Raw genomic sequence first — 19,935 nt, forward strand, 5'->3', positions numbered from 1 at the left:
CCTGGATTCCTCCCAGGTTACCAACATTCAAACAGGCTCTTCCAAAGCAGCTTTGGTGACACACTTTTAGAAGGAAAGCCAGGGTCTGTGTAAGGAACCAGGGGCCAGAAACCCCTGCTGATCTCTAGGCTGGTCCTGGGCCCTGTCCTTGCCTCTTCCCTCCATGCCTCAGGCCTGAGTGCCTCTCATATTCTTCTTTCATACTCACTTCAGTTGGCTTCCAGGAGGGCCATCCACAGGGCCTCGGTGTCCTGGATTTCAGAGTATGTGATGGACAGCCCAGTGCTGGGTGGGAGGGATTCTGGAATACGAGTTCATCCATTTAGCCTCCCTTCCCATTGCAAACCCACAGCCTGACATGGAGCTTCTGTCCCAACCATAGATGGCCCACAACAGAGGCAGAAGGAGGAGGAGACTGTACAGGAAGACACTTATAGTCTCTCTTCTAGAGACAGGCCAGCATGTCCTAGGGTGGCTGTGGGGAGGAAGGGAGTTAGGAAGGGATGGAGTCTAGAATCTGCAGTAGGGCACTTGAAGATGCACCACTGTGTGTGCTCACCCACACATGGCATCTGTAAGTCCCATAGGATTTAGGGAGCCAGACTTGGACCTTGCTTGGTTGGATCACCACATGCCCTATTTTGCCAAGCTTAGGGCCAGGAACAGCTATCTATACAGCATCTTTGCAAAAGGTATGCCATTGTGTGCAGTAGGCTTTTTACCAGGGTTATGTGTGTTTATGATATTTTGATTGTTGGTCCCTTTAATGACAGCTTCTATAAAAGCCCAGGAAAAGTTAGGGCAGGGACAGAGCCCGCCTTCATCGCTCACTGTGACATCCACTTCTGCCTGGCAGAGAGTGCTCACCTTCTTCTCCACCCAGAGGAACTGGCCACCCTATCCTGGCGGTGAGCTCATCGAGTGTGGCTGGTGACACCTGTGCGGTGGGGCTCTACTCTTTTAAAAGGTGACTTTGGGACTGAGAAATCCATGTCCTCAGCTGAGGGCCCTGGGGAAACACAACCCAGACTTCCCAGCCCAGGAGAGACCCCATCTGATCCCTGGATGGGTGGTTCCCCCTCTTGGCCCTGTCACCCACTTCAACTTTGGAGGGAGCCCCAGCACCTTCCACCCACTGCAGGAGAGTCCTTCTGAGGAAGGGCGGCTGTCTTCCCTGGGTGCCTCAGTGATGGAAATAGCCACTTTCCTTCCTGCATCCCTGACAGGAGCCACACCTGGAGCTGTCTGGCGATTGGAGGGCTGGACTCTAGGCCAGAGCACTGTCCCTCTTACCCTTTTGCTCCCTTTGGCCTCTGCAGAGTCCTGGAGTCAGCATGGTGACAAGGGTCCAGGCCTCCACCCTGAGGAGTTTCTCCACTCTCTGCATCTTTGTGGCCCTTTTTTTCAGCACCGTGGGTAAGGACCAGCAAGCAACCCTCTCCCAAGGGTGGGAAGGTGGGCAATAAGCCCTCAGGGAGGGAGCCTGCGGGACCCACCTAGCCCACAGGGAGAGGGATGTCCTGTCCCCTCCATCCCTAGGAGTGTCTGTCTACTAGAAAGAGCAACTCCCACCCTTGCCAGTTTTCCCTCCTGTATGACTTCAAAATGTTGCTGCAATCAACATGCATGGCCATATCCAATGCCCTGCAGTTTTGTATAACTGTGGGGCTCTTTTCATGCATGATGGGAAGTTGTTTGTGTTCCAGTGCCCAGTGCTCCTTTTACTCCCCTCCTCCCTGCTTTCTCTACACTTTGTTCTTCCTCCCATTAACCTATCTTTAAATTTCTCCAATGTGGTTATACATAAGGAGGAATTCACTGTGGCAGATTTGCCTGTGTACACAACATAACTGGATCAGCCTCCCTTGGTGTTATTTCCATCTTGTAGAGAGTTACACGTGTACCAAATGCACTGGGAATGCATGTCAGTCTAAACCGGAGACCTGTGAGGCCTCTCAGGGCTGCTTCAATAATAAGCAACAGTTTAGCCCACCAGGTAAGCCCTGCCTGCCACCCTCCCATGCTAGTGCACACAGGACCTGGGAGGGAGGGACTGCTCAGCTCAAGATTTGGGGTAGCCCCTCCCTCCCCTTTACTCCTCTACTCTACCCTGGCTCCCTCACCTAAGGTCCTCCTAGGATGAGGCTGGGTGTGGGTGGGGTAGGTGGCAGGGGTGGGCACCATGCCAAGTGAAGGGTCTCAGGGGGAGGTGCTGGGTGACTCCGGTCCCCACATCCATCTCAGGGGTGGGGGATCAGTGAGAAAGGACACCTCCTACTTTTTTGTGATTTTGGATTCAAACCCAGGGTCCCACACATGCCAGGCAAGCACTGGGGAACCCCCATCAAACGGTTCCTCCATGGGTTTGTTCTATGAAGAGGACCATTGGGGAGGACTCTTGGGAAAGTGGAAACACTAAGGACAGAGGGGTGCCCTTGCAGAATTCTTTGATACTGGCTGCCCATCTGGATACCCCCCTCTCTAGGACTCAGAGGGAACATTCTCTTTGTTTCTGGTTCTACACAGGTATTTCACCAACAATTACACAGGATAAGGGCTGCTCTTCAAGTGCGTGCACTCCCCTGTCCTTCTCTGCCACCGTGAGGACTGGATGGACATTTGTGTACGAGAACCAGTGCTGCACGAGCGAGGAGTGTAACAAAGCCGACATCCAACGTGAGTGCCTCCTGCTCTCCCAGCTCCTGGATTTCCTCTGCCTCGGAAGTCACCCACGGCCCACCTCCACTTTTGAGAGGCCCAGAGCGTTTTCTTTTCTGGTGAAGGGGCAGTTTGGACCTAAGTTCCTTCTGCATGGGAGACGGGCAGCTGAGTGGTGGGACAGCCCTGGGCATTTTCTCTATTTGTGCTTTGGGTCACCATCCCAGCAGAGAGACTCTCCTTACCTATCTCACTCCTCACCTCTCTTGTTCTGCTTTGCTGAGATGGACTCTCACTATATTCTCACGCTGGCCTCCAACTCCCGGGCTTGAGCAACCCGGCAACCTCAGCCTCTAGGGTGGGGATGTCTAGGACTGTGGGTCCCAGGCCACACCCACCTGTCCTCCAGTGTGTGAGCAGCATCATTTCAGGCCTCAGATTACCTTCTGCCCCATTATCTAGGATTGTTCTCCAGCCAGGGAGAGAAAAGTCCTTGATGAAGGGGGAAGATAACACTAAATCCCTACAAGCTCTCTCTGATTACTATTTCCTACCTGATCCATAAATCCTGTCCCTAACCCTTCCTATGCCAATCTAGCTGTGAATGGTTTGAGGGATTTTGGAATATCCACGAATTCTGGGGCGTTGTAATTCTCTCAGGTATTCTTTTTGCCCATTGTTCACCATGAAAATGTTCTCTCTTTATTCAGTGTCTCCAGTGTCCAAGGAAGAAAATGGCATTGTATGTCCTGCCTGCTTCTCTGACAATGGCACCTTCTGTAGCCCACAGCCCCTCAAGTGCACAGGGGCAGAGACGAAGTGTGTCGAGGTTATAGGCAAAGGTATGGAGATTTCCCAAGCATTTTGGGTCATCCTCTTAATGGGCACAAGGTGTCAGCCATCTATTGCTGTGTACCTAATTAAACCCAAACTTAATAGCTTAAGAGGACATCTGCCCACCTGTGATCTACAGGTGGCAGGTCTGAGAGGGGCATAGAGGTGGTGCTGGCTCAGGCTGTCTCCTGAGCTGTGGTCCAGCTGGCAGCAGGGGCTGAGGTCGCTCAGAGCAGGATCTGCTTCCAAGCCCATGCAGCCTCCATTCCTCTTCCTGGGCCTCTTCCTAGTTCTCCTGGGGGTCATGACTGCCAGCTGGCTTCCCCCAGAGCTGGGATGAGAAGTGGGTGGGGGAGCTGAGGCTCTTCACAGTTCATCTGAGAAGAGACACTGCTTCATTTCTCCTACCCTCCAAGTCACCTAGAACCACCCTGGTGCACGGGGGAGGAAGGCATGGAGGCACCGTCAGCAGGGGTGGGACCTGCAGCTGCCGTGATAGTGCATGACTCCCACAAGCAAGTGGTGGTAGAGGGCCAAGGGCCTGGGTATCCCTCCTAGGATTGCAGGGAACCATGGGGTAGGAGACAATTGAGCAGCTCAGAGGAGAACAGAGGAGAGGACTGGGAACACATGGGCTGTCATGTTATCCTGGAAAGAGACTGTGTCTCAATGACATGAAGGGTGGACACCCACAGTCCACTCTGTCACCCTCACCACCATTACCTCTAAAATCAAACCCTTGGGCTAAGCACTGACATTCTGCATGGTGTCATTCTGACTTCAGTAAAGATTTTCGAATTTTCCTGAGTAGAAGAAAGCTTATGTTTGTGGTGAGGGTGCAGGAGCCCCTCAGATGGGAGCAGGAGAAGCCACCATGGGGTGTCCTTTCTGGGCTGGACAGCTAGATGGGGCACTGTCAAGTATTTTCTAATCAACAAGTAAAGGGTTCCCAGAAATTAGTGGCATTTGAGGAACTAAATTAAAGTTGGAGCTGAGAGTTTGATGAGAATGAAGGTTTGTCACGGTTTTTTCTTTTTTTCTTTTCTTTTTCTTTTTGAGTAATTTGGAGGAGGGTCTGAGACTAGCAGGGAGGGCCCTCTGTCTAGCTGAGCTGACCTGAATGAGGGAAATGGGTGTCACCTGGGATACAGAGGAGAGGTGGCCTCTCTGCAGTGGGACAGCCTTTCTGCTCCAGGTTTCTGTAGCATGTGTCAACCCTGGGCAGAGGGGACCTTATCTACAATATTTCCCTCTGGTTTCCCTAAGGAAGTGAAGGTGCAGAAGAGGACAGGGATCCCAGCTGTGTTCAGCCAAACCCTTGAGGTGCAGCTTCCACCTCCTTCCCTGCCTTTATCAACCACATCTCTCCTCGGGAGGCCATAGAGGCTCAAGTCTCAGTTCATACCTTAGACAGCATCCCCCCAACCCCCACCACACATCCCTTTCTGGGAGGTACCCGGGATTGACCTCGACTACTGAGCCACATAGCCAGCATGGTTTTTATATTTTATTTAGAGACAGGGTCTTACTGAGTTGCTTAGTGCCTCACTTTTGCTGAGTCATCCTTGTGCCTCAGCCTCCAGAGCCTCTGGGAATACAGGTATGTGCCACTGTGCCCAGCTAGCAGGGTCCCTTTAAGGTACTTCCAGTCCTGGGGAGACAGAGGGACCTCGGGAAACTAGTTTGGTTCCTAGATGGGACTCTTCTTCCTGCAGAAGACAGAGGTCAGGGGTCAAGGACCATTCTGAGCACCTTTTTGCTTTGCAAAAGAAGCAGACAGATCAACCTGAGTACAGTGGGAAGGAGGGGAGACAGGGTGAGAAAGAGTCTCATTGCCAATTTTTCTCCCACAGGAGTGTTTAATGGTGTTTCTTATTTAACGATGTCTGCTATGGGTTGTGCAACTGAAAGTGCTTGCAACTTGAAAGACATAAATGTAATACAAACTCCTACAAACATTTGGACCTACTGTGAAAACCCCATCAGTGAGAGCTCCCAGCTGACCCCCATCATCTCGTCCACTCTGACTAGTCTCCTCCTGCTCAAAGTCTTGCTTTGATGACTCAGGGGCTGGCAAGCCTATCATCTGACAACCACCAAATGTGAGCTTCCTTGGGTTGTGGCTTCTCCAACATCCCAAAAAGGACAGAATTGAAAAGCTGATGCTTACACACATACACACACACACATATATGTGATTACTTGTTTGTACCTCAAGTTAAAAAAAACAAACTAAATAGAAACAAAAACTTTTGTTCATTCTCTCAGGGGCTCTTTCTTCACCCAAGTAGCACACTTCAGAGGAAGTCTGAGACGAGATCTCTAAGAATCTCTATGGTCCCTCCATGGTCTCAATGCATGTTCTCGGCCACACATCTAGGAACACACCTCTTTTATGATATCCTCAGCCCCTGCTCCCCAATCCTCAGTTTCCCTTTGCTAATGAAAATGCTTTGAATGAATGATTCGGGGTGCAGCAGTTTGTAAAGTCTCAGATACAGCTGAATTTCCCTACCTCAGATCCACTTGTGTGGAATCATTTCCGTGTTCTCTGGACACTTCTGCTTCCAAAGATGGACACAGGCATAGGTGGTCTCTGAAGGCTGCTTTAAAGGATGAAGATGAATCATCAGCACTCAAGACAGGTGTGTCCTCACAAGGCAGGTTTGAACCTATGGTGGCCACTGCACACCTCAGATGGTGCCTGTGAGGAGGTGGGGGATCCAGGAGAGAAAGAGCCTTTACAGAAACCTCCTGGTGCTGACCCCACTACAAAGTTCTCCTGCAGTCTGCTCAAAGGGACACCTTGGTTCTCTAGCTCTCTCTCCCACAGGGTAAAGCCTCCCTCCTGAAGTGACAGCAGAGTGTCCCAGCAGGTGTTTCTTTCTTGGGTGTTTGTAAAACCAAGGATGTCCTTGCCCAGGTCGGGCCTTCCTGGGTCTCTTGTTAGTAGCTCTTCTTTTCCTCCTGGGCACAAGCCATGCCCAGCTCAAAGCTCTCTCTGTCATTCTCCATGGGTGAGGGCAGCGCACCTCCAGTCTGCTCTGTGGAGCCCTTTGGCACATGCTCACCCTCGTTTCCTGCACCTGTAGCTGTGTGGGGTGGACTCTAGGCCCCAGAGGAGGGCTGAGTCTCAATAGGAGAGAAGATGCCCAAGCTGGCACTAGGATTGTTGATGGACAGAGTTGATCTGGGAAGGGATGTATGGGTCCTTGTTGGACCTGGTAATTGATGAGCAAGAATTAATTCCTTGTGTTCCCCATGAGAAGGGATTGGATTTCAAAAAATGATAAAAAGGCATAACACATGTGGAGGGCTTTCTACACCCCAACCACCGTACTACTCACCCCAGATGTGTTGACTCCATTCTCACAAAATACAATGTATGTATTATGGTCATCCCCATCTCACAGATGGAGAAAGAGGCACAGACTGGGGCTGTGGCTGAGTCTTGGACCACTTGCTCAGCATATGGGAGGCCCTGAGTTCCATCCAGCACTGCAAACATACAACAAACCAAAAAGAACACAAATACAGAAGGAAGGGCACCAAAAGATGAGCTAAGCTGTCCTTCCAGTAGGCCCTGCAGTGAGATTTGAATCCAGTCTCTCTGTAAGTGAAATAATCAAGCTACCAACTTACTGATCCTGGTCCTAGATATCAGTATTGGTCCTCATTTCCCCAGAAGTTGAAGATTAAACACCTGAGACAGTAGAGACAACAGTAAATGGCAAGTTTTAATCAAGAGAGACACAGAAATGAGATAGGCTTCTCTGAAGAGAAGAGGACCCAGAGCTGGGTATCTGCAGGAGTGAGTGTGTTGCCTCTCTATAGATCCCAGTTTCCTCTCCCTCCCCACCTGCCTACGGCCTAAGGGCAGGAGAAGAACATCCCAGGGTACCCATTCTCAACTTCTGTGCTGGGAGGATTGCTTCCCTGAGGTGTGAGCTATCCACTTCCTTTTCTTTGATAATTAGCCAGTTAGCCCCCATCTTTTACATCCAATCATTTACTATCTATGCTGAACTCCTGTCCTTTGCTTTGTCTCATTATTAGTATAAATTTTAAATTTGGGAACATCTTTCTTCATTTTTAATAAGCTGTATCAGTTTTTTATGACTCTTCTAGCAAACTACTAAAAAATTGGTGGTCTAAAGCAACACCAACTCATTCCTTATGGTTTTGGCAGTAAGTCTGTCTGTAACCCAGGCATTGCAGGGCAGATTCCCTCTGGGAGTGAGGTGACGCTTGGTTTCTGTGTCTTCTCAGCTCTGGTGGCCCCCTGCACTCCTGTACTGCTGTACTTCTCTGACACCTTCCAAGTTCACCCGTTGGCTCTCTGCCTCTGTCACCATGTGCCCCTTCCTGCTGGTGCCAACGCCCTACTTCCTCTTATCAGGCCCTTGTGATTACATGGGGCCACCAGCCAAGTTGGCATGATTTCCCCACCACAAGATCCTTAGTCACAACTTCAATGGCTCTTTGGAAGATATATTCATGAAACTGGGGATTAAAATGTGTACTTATTTGGAGGACAATATTCAGTCCATCACATAACTGACCTATTTGAAAAAAAAATGGACATTCTGTAATACAAGGTTTTCATAAGTGGGAACTATTGCAACTCTCTTGTGAGTTTGGAGAGTCCTGGGGAGGGTTCTGCCCAGGAGACTCAGGAAGGGCTGTGACTGCTTCTGGGAATGGCAATGGCAACAATTCCACACATTGGTAATGGGAAGGTGTCTTGTTATAATAGTGTCCACTTTGTGCTTTGATTGCAGACCTTGCTGCTCTGCCAGTGCAACTTATTTTTTAAATGGACATGTTTTTTTTTCTCTTCTTCTCTTCCTGTTCCTCCCTAAGTTCTTCCCTAATCTCAGGGGAAAACAGGATTACCTTTCTCCCCCAATCTATGCAGCATTGTCTGTCCCTGAGCACACACTCACCATAGGAAAGAAGTAATCCAGATTATGGAAATGGTACCAGAAGGTCTCAGAAGTGATTAGCTCACAAATTATCAAGTGAATTACAACTCCAACAGAGAACATGCAGAATGCAGCTTTTGACTAACCTCTATAAAAGCCCCCCTTTTCCTTCTATTGGGTAGAATCACAGCCTTTGACACAGGATTCCCTGTGTTTCTCCTTTGCTAGCAAAGCAATAAACTTTCTTTGTCCTTTTACTCAAAGATATGTCTTTGTAATTGGATTGGGTGACAAGGAACGAGCTTTTGGCAACAATTTTGGCAACACAGATGGAACCTGAGAGCTTTCTTGGGCAGGCCTGGCTTTCCAAGGAACCCCAATTCCATGATGAGGATTCAGGATGCTGGAAAACTTGTTGAGAGCCAACTGCAGGGGAGTTAGGAGATGAGAGAGTTTTCCTTGGATTTAACCAGAGGAGCTATTCCTAGGGAGACACTGAGGGACTATTTCAGCAGCTGCTGAAGCTCCTTTTGCTTCAGGTGCCTCCTGACTTCTCTCCCTGAACAGTGCAGGTTGCTCCATCCTGGTCCACTTTGAGAAAAAGAAAAGTGACTTCAGGAAAGTTGAGACAACTTTGGCCATTTGGCAAGTCCCCTGGTGTGCACATCAAGACCCTTGTTTCCACACACCTGTTACCTCTTTGGGGGAACATCTGGTCTCTCTTTCTGGGGACATCTGTAGCAACACTGGTGTAGGAGTCATGGTTAATTGGGACATGAGAACCTAGGGACACAGACTCACTTCTGATCTGTTCTAGGTTCTCATCTCTCTGTTGGCCTTGGGCCTGGACCTTCCTTTTAATTTTCTGTTTTGTTTGAATCTGCAAACATGGCAGGTACTACATTGATTCTATAGGGAGACTCTTGGGAACAAACTCTGCTGGTCAATTTAAAGGTTCTCTCTGTTGGCCATGGTTTGGGGGCTCCCCTCTGATTCATTCTCTCTCTCTCTCTCTCTCTGTACAATCTTGCAATTGGAGTTGGTGTGTCAGAAGTAGAGTGAGTTTTAGAAGGACCACCTATAAGACTAAGATAATGTTTTATTGTAGTGAGATGACTTTTAAATAGCTTTCTAGATTATTGTACAACCTTGTAGTTGGAGTTGGTCTATCAAAAATAAAGTAGGTGGAAGAAATCTGTATGAGCAGGTCTGTCTGTTTTGCAGGCTCCTCTCTGTCAGCATGCTTTCAGTGATCCTCTCTTGTCTGTATTTTTTTTTTTGGAGGGGGTGTATGTGTGTGTGTGTGTTACTGGCCCTTTAAGACATGGCCTATAGTGCATTGATCTTATTGGTGGTCTCTGGAGCAGACACCTTGCCTGAATGGGCCACCTATAGGGATGAGCCTTTCAATAAGGAAGAGGGTTTCCTATAACACAATCTGGCCTTTCAATTTTTTTTTTCTGGATTATTATACAATCCATTTTGAAGCTAGTCTCCCAGGGGGAAGTATGTGAAAGAGATTCTGTATCTACAGGCATTGATGCAGTTACACGATAAGGGGGCTGAACCATCAGGAACCAAGTTGAAGGCGCCAACAGGCATGGCCTCTGGTGAGCAAGGACAGCAGAACACCAGAATAGATAGTTAAAAAGATTTCAATGTTTCAGACCCACTGCTGGCCCTCCCAGCATTGTTTCTCAGCCTGGCCCCAGGCAGCCACAAGTCACCTCACCTCACCAGCCCTAAGCTCAGGGGAAAAAAAATCTCAGAAAATCTGCCTAGGCTGCAGAAAAATGGCCAAAGAGAACCTGGCCTCTGCCCTGCCTTCCAGCCCTTTTTGCCCATGGAGGGTGGAGGCTGCTGGCCACAAAGGATGTGGCTCTAGGTTCCAGCATTGTCAGCTTATGAGCACAGGAATAGCCTGCCCTTTTAACATCTAACAGGATACTCCATCTGGCCAGGGGATATTCATCACTGGGGCAAAGCAATTCTTCCTATCATAGTATCCCATTAAACTAAATGCCCGGGGAGACTGGCAGAATAAACAGCTGTATCCAGAAAAGGAAAGACAGAAACTAAGGCCTACCTGTGTTTTATAGGCAGCCTCTGCAAAGAGATTTTCAAGGAAGCCTAAAGAAGAGGATGGAAAAGGGCTCCTCAATTGCATATCAATGTGCCTCAAGTAAGAAGAAGCCCTATACCTAAAGTTGATGACACTGTGATAACAATACTAAAGGTAGGTCAGGTTCAAAAATATCCTGTGATCCAACCCCTGGGAGGCAACCTGGGAGGAAAAAAATTAAGGCACGGTTTGGTATATGCTGGATTGTCCAACCCTTGCCTGGGATGAAATTTGTGTAAATTAAATGCACAGATAACATGCATAAAGACTGTCTCAGAATATTAATTTAAGAGAGGGTCCCAAACTAGAACAGATAAAGAAACATATAGGATTTGGTGGCAACATACCTTATATATAATCAGAGATATGATAAATTATTGTATAATGGTGTATTAAGAATTGTAATGCAAAATAAATAAATCCACATACATGAAAAAAAATTTCATGAAAAAAAGAAACTATATAGGTATAGAAATATATTTTAGTATAGAAAATTGGTAGGTAAAAGAAATGTTTCTGGATAAGAAAGTATTTTGTCTCATAAAGTAATATTCTTGGGCAACATCCAAGATGAAAGAGAACAAAACTAGGACTGTAAAGTTGTAAATATTTAAGTCACAGAATATTTGTGGAAGGTAAACCTCAAAAAGTTTGTTAGTGATAAAATTGGCTATAATTAGCACAAAATTATTTGAATTTTAATGTACTTATATGAAGCAAAGTCAGAAACATTGATCAACTCTTATCTGTTGAAATGATTTTCTGGTATTTTTAGGTTTTATTACTTGGGGAAACTAAGTCTTAAAGGAATTAGGGTTTGTACCTGTTTTAATATTGTATATGATTACTTTGTAACTGGTTAAACAAACAACTGTTATTTAGTTTATACTAATATTGTTGATATATTTTGGAATATATGTATGCATCTGAGAACAATATCTGTCTAAGCCTTGTCTAAGTTTTACTTAAAAGTTTATAAAATGAAAGTTTATGTAAGGTTAATGGTAAGGTAACCAGTAAGTGCTCTTTTATGCATTGTATCTGACATAAAAGGGCCACACCATCATTTGAAGACCTGTCTTATATCTGTTTGCTTTGACTGAGTCAATTTCTGGTCATTAACTCTGTATCCTAAGTGTACAAGAGATTTAGGCCTCCTTTGATGTTTGTTAACACATGCAGGCCTTCGATAATTGTTATTGTCCAGTCTGGAGTCTAAATTTTACTTTAAAAGTTAAAACTTAGTTGAATGTATAACTTAGAAAAACACTTTGCCAAGTTGGTGTTAGCCAAACTAAATTTTTTTGTAGCAAAAGACTTGCATTTGTGCAGAAATAAGAAATTTGGTGGTATATATTCATGTCATTTCTAATGTCTTATAGCAGGATTAAGTAACCTGTTGACAATAAGTTTTATACCCAATTTTGTGTTACTCTTCACTCTGGTATTGGAATTTAAATGCATTTTTTGGAAGATAATAAGGAGATCTGATAAGTTTAAAAGTGACACTGTAAAACATGAAAGCATCTGCCACTTTTTCCCCAAAAAGAAAGTTAAAAGCTCTTTGAGCGTGTCTTTAATTCAAGTTTCAGTTGTAATGTTTATTGTGTGATTTGTGAAGAGCCCCAGCTTACCTGAGATAAGGCTCTGCCTCTCTCTTTACTCTGGGTTAAAATGGCTACAAAATAGTCTAGCCTTCAGCTCATTTAATGTTGTGCTCAAAGTTTGATTTTTGTTGTAAACATTACTGTGATCTCAAACAGGGGATATAATGTATAACTAAGTAAAGGTTTATGAGTATAAGAGTCATTATTCTTGGTTCATCACTATTACACAAATTGAAGGTGTTTTTGCTCTGCTAATTTCATTTTGTATTTTTCTTGTAAACTTTATAACTGTTGCCTGTTAGTCTTTTGCAGAGATACAGCTTCTAAAAAACAAAAACCAAACCAAAACAAAAAAAGCCTGGGTTAAGTATATAATGCTGACTTCCAGTACTAATACTAACCTTAATTAAATGCAAGAAGTCTCTGTAAAATGATAGATATTGAAGTTATAATCTGTTACTCTGTCTTTAAGACTGGTGAAACTGGCTCGCTGGGTGTTTAAAACCAACAACTTGGACACAAAGTCAAGGAAGTAAATGAGCAAAGAAAAAAATCAGCCAACATTTTGGCCCTTGCCCTCTACAGTCAGCCAGGACAGAGAGAATGATAGGACCCCCTCTCTGGGCCTTGCAACTCTGGTGATCAGGGATATTGAGAGGACTCTAGAGAACAAGAAGCCAACCAGTGCACACTCTGCAAAGAGGAGAGTCATTGGAGACAGAAAGTTCCCTGAGCTTCCAAGAGCAGCCACATATGGTCAGCCAGACCCAGACCTATCCTGGCAAGTGGCACTGCTATAGAGGAAAGCTAAAGGAGTCAGGAGGTTTGAACACTTCCCCAAGAACAATCTCTGAAGAATCTCAACTTCCTTTTAAGATGAGATAGGAATACGGTTAATTTTGATCAACTTGGTCTTCAAAACCTGGCAGGAGAATATAGCCTAAAAGCACATCCTACTTGGAAATTTAAATGGAAAACAATTTTTTTTAAGTGAACTTAAGATGTATACTTGTGTCAGCCCTAACAACAGAACTTAAAGCTGAAGGCTATAAAGAAAGGGTTCTTGTGTAAAGGTGCCTAATATTAATTATCACAAAATTGCAAATTTGTCCTGAGTTAATTTCAGTCTGATTTCATGATCCTATAAATCTTCCTAACCACCTATGTTTATGAACTTGATGTGTTTTTCACTGATAAGATTACGGGTTAGTGTCTTCATTGGTTTTCAGAGACTGGCTGAAGTACTAATAGCTTTTGTGTCAATTGTTTATGAAAAAGCAATGCTTTGCTGTCTTGTTTATTGTTGACTTAGCATGATCCCTGCCCTATGTATACTTTGTCCAGTCACTAGCCATCTGCCACTGTGGACCTCTGGACTGCTCTGATGGTGAATGGCCTTAACTATCCACAACCCACCTGATAGGAACAAGCATTAGGTTTGTTTGAGGTGGCTAAGGAAACAAAGCACCAGGCAACCCATGTACACACAAAAGAACCACCAATCAGGTGCCAACAGAATCACCTGTCAATCAGCGAGGACTCCTGATCAATCTTGGATCTCAGTAAGCTCTTCTGATCAACCCCAGTAGGACAAGAGACTCTAAAAACCTTCATTTCCGGTCCCAAACCCTACCTTTCCTGTCCCAAGCCCTCCTTTCCATCCCTAAGCCCAGTAAAAATTCCAATCTGGCTGAGCCCGTGCACAATTCCTCAGACCAGCTCTGTTGGAGGGTCATGCCTGCGAGGGAATCTCAATAAAGTCTCATTCAGCTGCTTTTTAATCTGCCTCCTTTTGGTCACTGGTGCCTGACCTTACATATGGTACCAAAACACAGGAGGGCTTTTCAGGTCTCCCCCATACCTTACATCTGGGATAGAGGCCTACCCTCTTCTGCAACTGAACCAGGAAATTCCTAAGCTTCTCCTTCTTTCCTCTCCCTTCATCCAGGCTGATGAGAGTGGGGTAAGTTCCCTCATTTCCCCTTACCTTCCAGCCCCTCTCCATCTGGGGGGTTCTATTCATAAGTCACATGCATGCCATAGACCCTCTGCCATTCTGCTCAAGGCCACAGAAACTGTGGAGATGTTCCAGTCCTTGTGTGAGCTTTTCCCTTTCTTTTGGGTCCCCACTGGGTTGTAGGGTCACCTCAAGCCCCACACAGCCCTTACCCATTGGGTGAGTGTGATCAGAATTTTGATGTCATTTTTCCCTCCCACTCATGCCAGAGGGTGCAGGAAGGTCATGGGAAACACCGAATACTCCATAGACCCCCAAACTCCCTTGAGTTGTCTATATTCAAATTTTCACTAAAGACCTACACCTCAACTGTCTGGTCTTTTACTCCACTGTGGCCTGGCCCCAGTATGACTTAGACAATGGGTCACAATAGCCCTTAGAAGAAACTTTAATTTTCAAATCCTTATTTGGACAATTTTGGGCACCAGACAGGGAAGTGGGCACAAGTCCCTTATGTTCAGGCTTTTTTTGGATATTTGCTGCTGTCCCACTGTCTAATCTACCTGTTCTACAGCTCAAGTCTTCCTGGCTAGGGAAAATCCCTAACCCCTTTCCCACTGTTTTCCCACACCTCCTTCCTCATTCTCAGATCCATCTGAGCTGCTCTCAGCCCCACCTTCCTGTCTTCCCCCTCCCTACCTAGACCAATCCTCTCCCTCCTCTCCTCCAAAACCCGCACCCTCCCCTCCCCCTCCTCATGCTACCATAGCTCCTCCTCCCCCACTCCAGGACCTTCCCCCTCCATCCTTCTTCCCTCCTCTCCTCCAAAACCCGCACCCTCCCCTCCCCCTCCTCATGCTACCATAGCTCCTCCTCCCCCACTCCAGGACCTTCCCCCTCCATCCTTCTTCCCTCCTCTCCCTCCTCCTCTCCTGAAGCCCTGACTCCTTCACCCACCTCTTCTACTGATACAACCCTTCCCCTCACCCCTCAATGGATCTTTCAACCCACTCCCTTCTCTCTTCTCCTTTCAGTGCCCATACCTGGTTCCAGCTGGCCCTCTTACCAGCTAACTCAAAGCTCTTTTGTCCTCTCAGGGAAGTGGCTGGCACCGAATTCTCACTTTAAGATTTTTCCCAGATTGAAAAATGCCCTGGGTCCTTCTCTACTTACATTAAAGAATTCCAATACCTCTCTAAGACATATGAACCTACCTGGCATGACATCTATGTCATTCTCTCCTCTACCCTTATCTTGGATGAGTGAGCCTGCATCCAGAAGGCTACATGAGATCATGCTGATCAAATTAGTCTAACAGATATGACTCTCCCCACAGGTGAAGCAGCCGTTCCCCTAACTGAACCCAACTGGAACTATCAAGATGGCCAACAAGGTCACCATCACTGTGCTTGCATGGTCCAATATCTGATAGCAGGCATGTAGGCGGTTTCCAATAAAGTGGTTAAATTTGAGAAGCTGAGAGAAATCACCCAGGATCCAGATGAGAATCCAGCCTTATTTCTCAGTTGCCTTACAGAGGTTCTCACCAAATATACTAAGCTGGATACTGAGTCTCCCTCTGGGGCTATGGTGTTAGCAACCCATTTTGCTACTCAGTCAGCCCATGATATTTGAAAAAAAGCTCAAATGAGCTGAGGAGGGGCCTCAGACCCCTATTCGAGATCTGGTGAAAATGGCCTTTAAAATTGCTTTCTCATCACTGAAAACAAGGTTACTAAGAATTTGAAGTCCCAACAGGTATACAAGTCTTTAAGGTAGAAGGTTTGAAAGACCCCCACCTTATCTGAGATAAGGCTCTGCTTCCCATTTTACTACATGTTAAAATGACTCCAAAGTAGACCAGATTTCAGTTAAAGCCCAGTACTTTTAATTTAAGACTGGTGAGACTGACTTGCTAGATGTTTAAGATCAAGACTTAAAATTAAAGCTATATTAAAAGGGCCCCAAACCCCAATATTTGGCTCTGGCCCTCTGTGTCACTCTGAATCCAGAGAACAGGCAACTTCTCTAAAGAGCTTTGCAACTCTGGGCCACTAATCTCCCATTAAGGGGGGCTTATGAGACCACTGGAGAATGAAAAGCCAATCAGTGCACTTGCTGTGAATAGGAGACATCCCAGTTGCTTCCCAGGGAAGCCACATGGTCAAGCAAGACCTGGACCCATCCTAGCACAGATGGCACTAGCAGAACTAAGAAGCTGCTCTCAAGTTCCCCCAAGAGCAACCCCTATGGGAGCTCAGCTGACTCTTAACAATAGATAGAAACAAAGTCAATTTTGAGCAGCTTGATCTTAAACACCTAGCAAAAACAGTCAAACCAAAACACAGTCATTCCTGGGAGTAATGAAGGACAAGAACAGCTAGAAAAGAGGAGACAGCAACTAGGCCAACAGGATCCATGGGGAATGTTCAGTCAAGTATGGCCTTGGCTTCTCTCCCTCACAGGACCTCTATTAGTCCTCTTTATGTTTCTCCTAATAGGACCATGTCTATTAAATTGCCTAAAGAAGTTCCTGCAAGATCAGATACACAAATTCACCAACCAGTCAGTAAATCAACTACTTTTTCATGACCACCAGCCCCTGATGCCCAAGATGGAGACCTAGAACTCATGACCAACTCCTTAGACTCCAGAGACTCTGACCCCACCTAAAACCCTCTCTGACACTTTTATGGGAATGAGATTCTTTGCCTCTAGCCAGCAGGAAGTAACCAGATGGAATTTGATGCCCTATGTCATCAGAAAGGCTGGGATGTTAGGTTGGTTTAAGGTGGCTAAGAGAACAAATCATAAGGCAACCCGCGTGTGTGTGAAAAAACCACCAATCAGGCACCAACATAACCACCTGTCAATCAGTGGGGTCTCCTGACCAATCCTGGACCTCAGCAAGCCCCCCTGACCAACCCTAGTAAGATAAGGGACTCTAAAACCTTCCCTTTCCTGTACCAAGCCCTTCCTTTCTGCCCTAAGCCCAATAACAACTCCAATATGGCTGAGTCCATGCCGATTCCCCAGACCCACAGATGGACTGGAGGGTCTCTCCCAGGATTGAATCTCAATAAAGCCTCATTCAGCAGCCTTTTAATCTGCCTCCTTTTGGTCACTGGTGCCTGACCTTACAACAAGGACTTGGGTTACTTCCCCCAACTTCCCCCCTTTCATCAGGAAACAGTTTGAAGATGTCCTCACTCATTTTTCCATAGAAATGGAATGTAGGAATTGACAGTGGGGAATTGTAGCAGTGTCCACTTTATGCTTAGAATATAACCCTTGCTGCTCAGCCACTGCAACTGATTTTTTTTAATTTTAAATTTTTAATTAGATAAAATGAACAATGAAACCATATGCATACCATTTATGTAGTAATGCTAAATAAGACCATGTACAAATAAATGTGCAAGCCACCACATTCTTTATAATTACTTTGAATAGCACTGTCACATCATTTATAATGGCATGTTTATAAAAGATGCTTAAGACTGGTTGGTAATTTAGTTTTATCTTGGGTTTTCTTTTAAAATAACATGAAAATATTTATACATTTACAAAGAGTACTTCTGGATGATAATGATGACTATTAACTTGAAAGCTATATACTACATCAATACTGTGGACTACAAATATAAACCTAACTTATTTAATCTTATGCATTCACATTTTTCAAAAGCATCCTCATTTATTTCAAGTTAAATACTACAAATGGTTCATATAAGGCTATTGTGGACACAACATACTCAGTTGTTAGGGGATGATTTTACATGACTATCCAGTTCAGAGTCTGATTGAGAGCTAAAAATCAAATGGCATTACAAAAAACATAAAGTCACTAAGCAGCATAATCAAATTTTCAGACAACCCAGCTTCTAAAGCTTTCATCATCCCAGTCCTCCCCTTCTTTTTGCTTTTACTTACATATTCCTTTCTTTTCAAGAAGCAAAAAAATATGTAAGTTCACCAGAATTCTTAATGTCACAGTGTGTATGAGAAACCAGCCTCTACCTCAGAGCAAAGCCTGTCCAAGGAAGGGGGCATGACTCTTGTCCTTGGAAAGACCCACAGAGCACTCCTAGGCACATACCCACCCTGCTGAGTTGTTTGTCTGCAAATAACGGGTGAGATATGCTGCGCCAGGTGTCCCTGACTCAGTCAGCCTAGGTGAGGACCCATAGCAACCCCCTAGCAGCCTCCAATCAGCATGAGACAGGGAAAATACCTGGGATGCCAGATGACCTCCCAGTAGTTTATGATGGTTGATAACATGTTGGGAAACCATGTAGTTCAGCATGTACTCCCCTCGTGGCCTAAATCAATCAGTTCAAACGAATCCCCCTTCTGCTATGCGACCAGCGCTGGCTTTATGAAAGAAGGTTTGATTCATGAGTAAATGCTAGGGAGTTTTAAATTAAAGAGACAAGATTCTTATTACCTTTAAAACCAGCTCCAGGAAGGCTTCTCCTAGCTCCCACCTCCAGCCACCTAATGCGGTAGTGAGGTTTACAGAAGAGACTAGTGAGAGAGAGAGAGAGAACACTCCAGGGAGTGGGCTTTTATTGGGGAACAAAAAGTTCCAGGGAAAATCCCATCCAATGAAGGTTAAAGGGGGTAGCATCCCAAGATCAGGGGCGATGACTGGGTCTTCGGGGCAGTGGCCAGACAAACGTCTCTGCACGGACAAGCCCTCGGACCTGGGAAAGGGTGGGGAAAGCTCTAACACAGCTGTGTCTAAGCGCCTCTCACCCAGCCAGGGAGGTAACTCAAATCACGTGCGAGGATGGCCTCCCACACCCCCTCTTGTACTAACCAATCACCCCTAGCCAACATGTTCCTGCCAGTGAATCTGCTAATCATGTTTTAGAGTTATTTTATGATTTTCCCGTGGTGTGTGATTATTTGCTAAGAGATACTATGATGTATATGAAGTCCCCGCCTTCCCCAAAGAGTGTATAAAACTGCTACAAAACCTGGACTCAGGGCCTCTCAGTGTCACTAGTTGCTGTGTGCGCGTGGAGGACTGAGCTAGCTCACAATTTGCTGCTTACATTGATCTTGGTCTCTGGTAGTCTTTTGGGGGTCCCGAACTTGAGCATAATATGTACAGCCCTGAATGAGAGGAGCTCTGGTATTGGGTATTACAAAGTAATTTTAATCACAGATGTTTTCTTCATTCTGTGTCAAGGTGAGGTAAAACAGGAAGAAAAAGATTTCCAAATGTAAAGTCTTGAGTTATGAAGTATCCAGATGAATGTGCATGAGCATGCTGCAAAGCTGCCTTCTGCTGGGCTGTGATATGCTGCTGTTCTGTATGTCCCTGGAAGTCCTTATTAAGAGCTGGTCTGGAGAGTGCAATGCTAGCTCCAGGATTATTTGCTGAAGATTGGTTCTGCATAAGTAATTTTCATTTCTCTTTGTCCAGTTCTGCCAAGATTGCAACTCTATTTTTGTTTTGAAAATCTTGTCCTGAAGGATTTGCTGCCATCTTCCTGTTTTCTGTTTCAATTATATTCAGAGGCAATGGATTAGCACTTCACATTCACCTGGGATGCCTGAGCACTGGGGAGGCCTTGCTGCAGGTGGCAGCTGTCAAGGTGGAACACACCACCTAGAGACAGACAGGCAGAACCTCCGCAGTGTGCTGAACTACAACCTTCTGCCCTCCTTGAACTGATTTTTTAAATGGACATGTTTCTTTCTCTTCCTCTCTCCCTGCTCCTCCTTAATCTCTCCACCTCCCTAATCTCAGGGGAAACAGGATTATCTTTCTCCCCTATTTTAGGCAAACTTATCTGTCCTTGAGTGCTCACCCTCCATAGG

The 19,935-nt window shown here is 45.7% G+C and overlaps 1 pseudogene; it reads right to left on the reverse strand.

Annotated features, from left to right (window-relative positions):
* Positions 1–19,285: 19,285 nt before the first annotated feature.
* LOC143641671 (SOSS complex subunit C pseudogene) lies at positions 19,286–19,600 on the reverse strand (annotated as a pseudogene).
* Between the last annotated feature and the right edge of the window lie 335 nt (positions 19,601–19,935).

This window comes from Callospermophilus lateralis, chromosome 5 (genome assembly GCF_048772815.1).
Source record: "Callospermophilus lateralis isolate mCalLat2 chromosome 5, mCalLat2.hap1, whole genome shotgun sequence".
NCBI classification, from domain to species: domain Eukaryota; kingdom Metazoa; phylum Chordata; class Mammalia; order Rodentia; family Sciuridae; genus Callospermophilus; species Callospermophilus lateralis.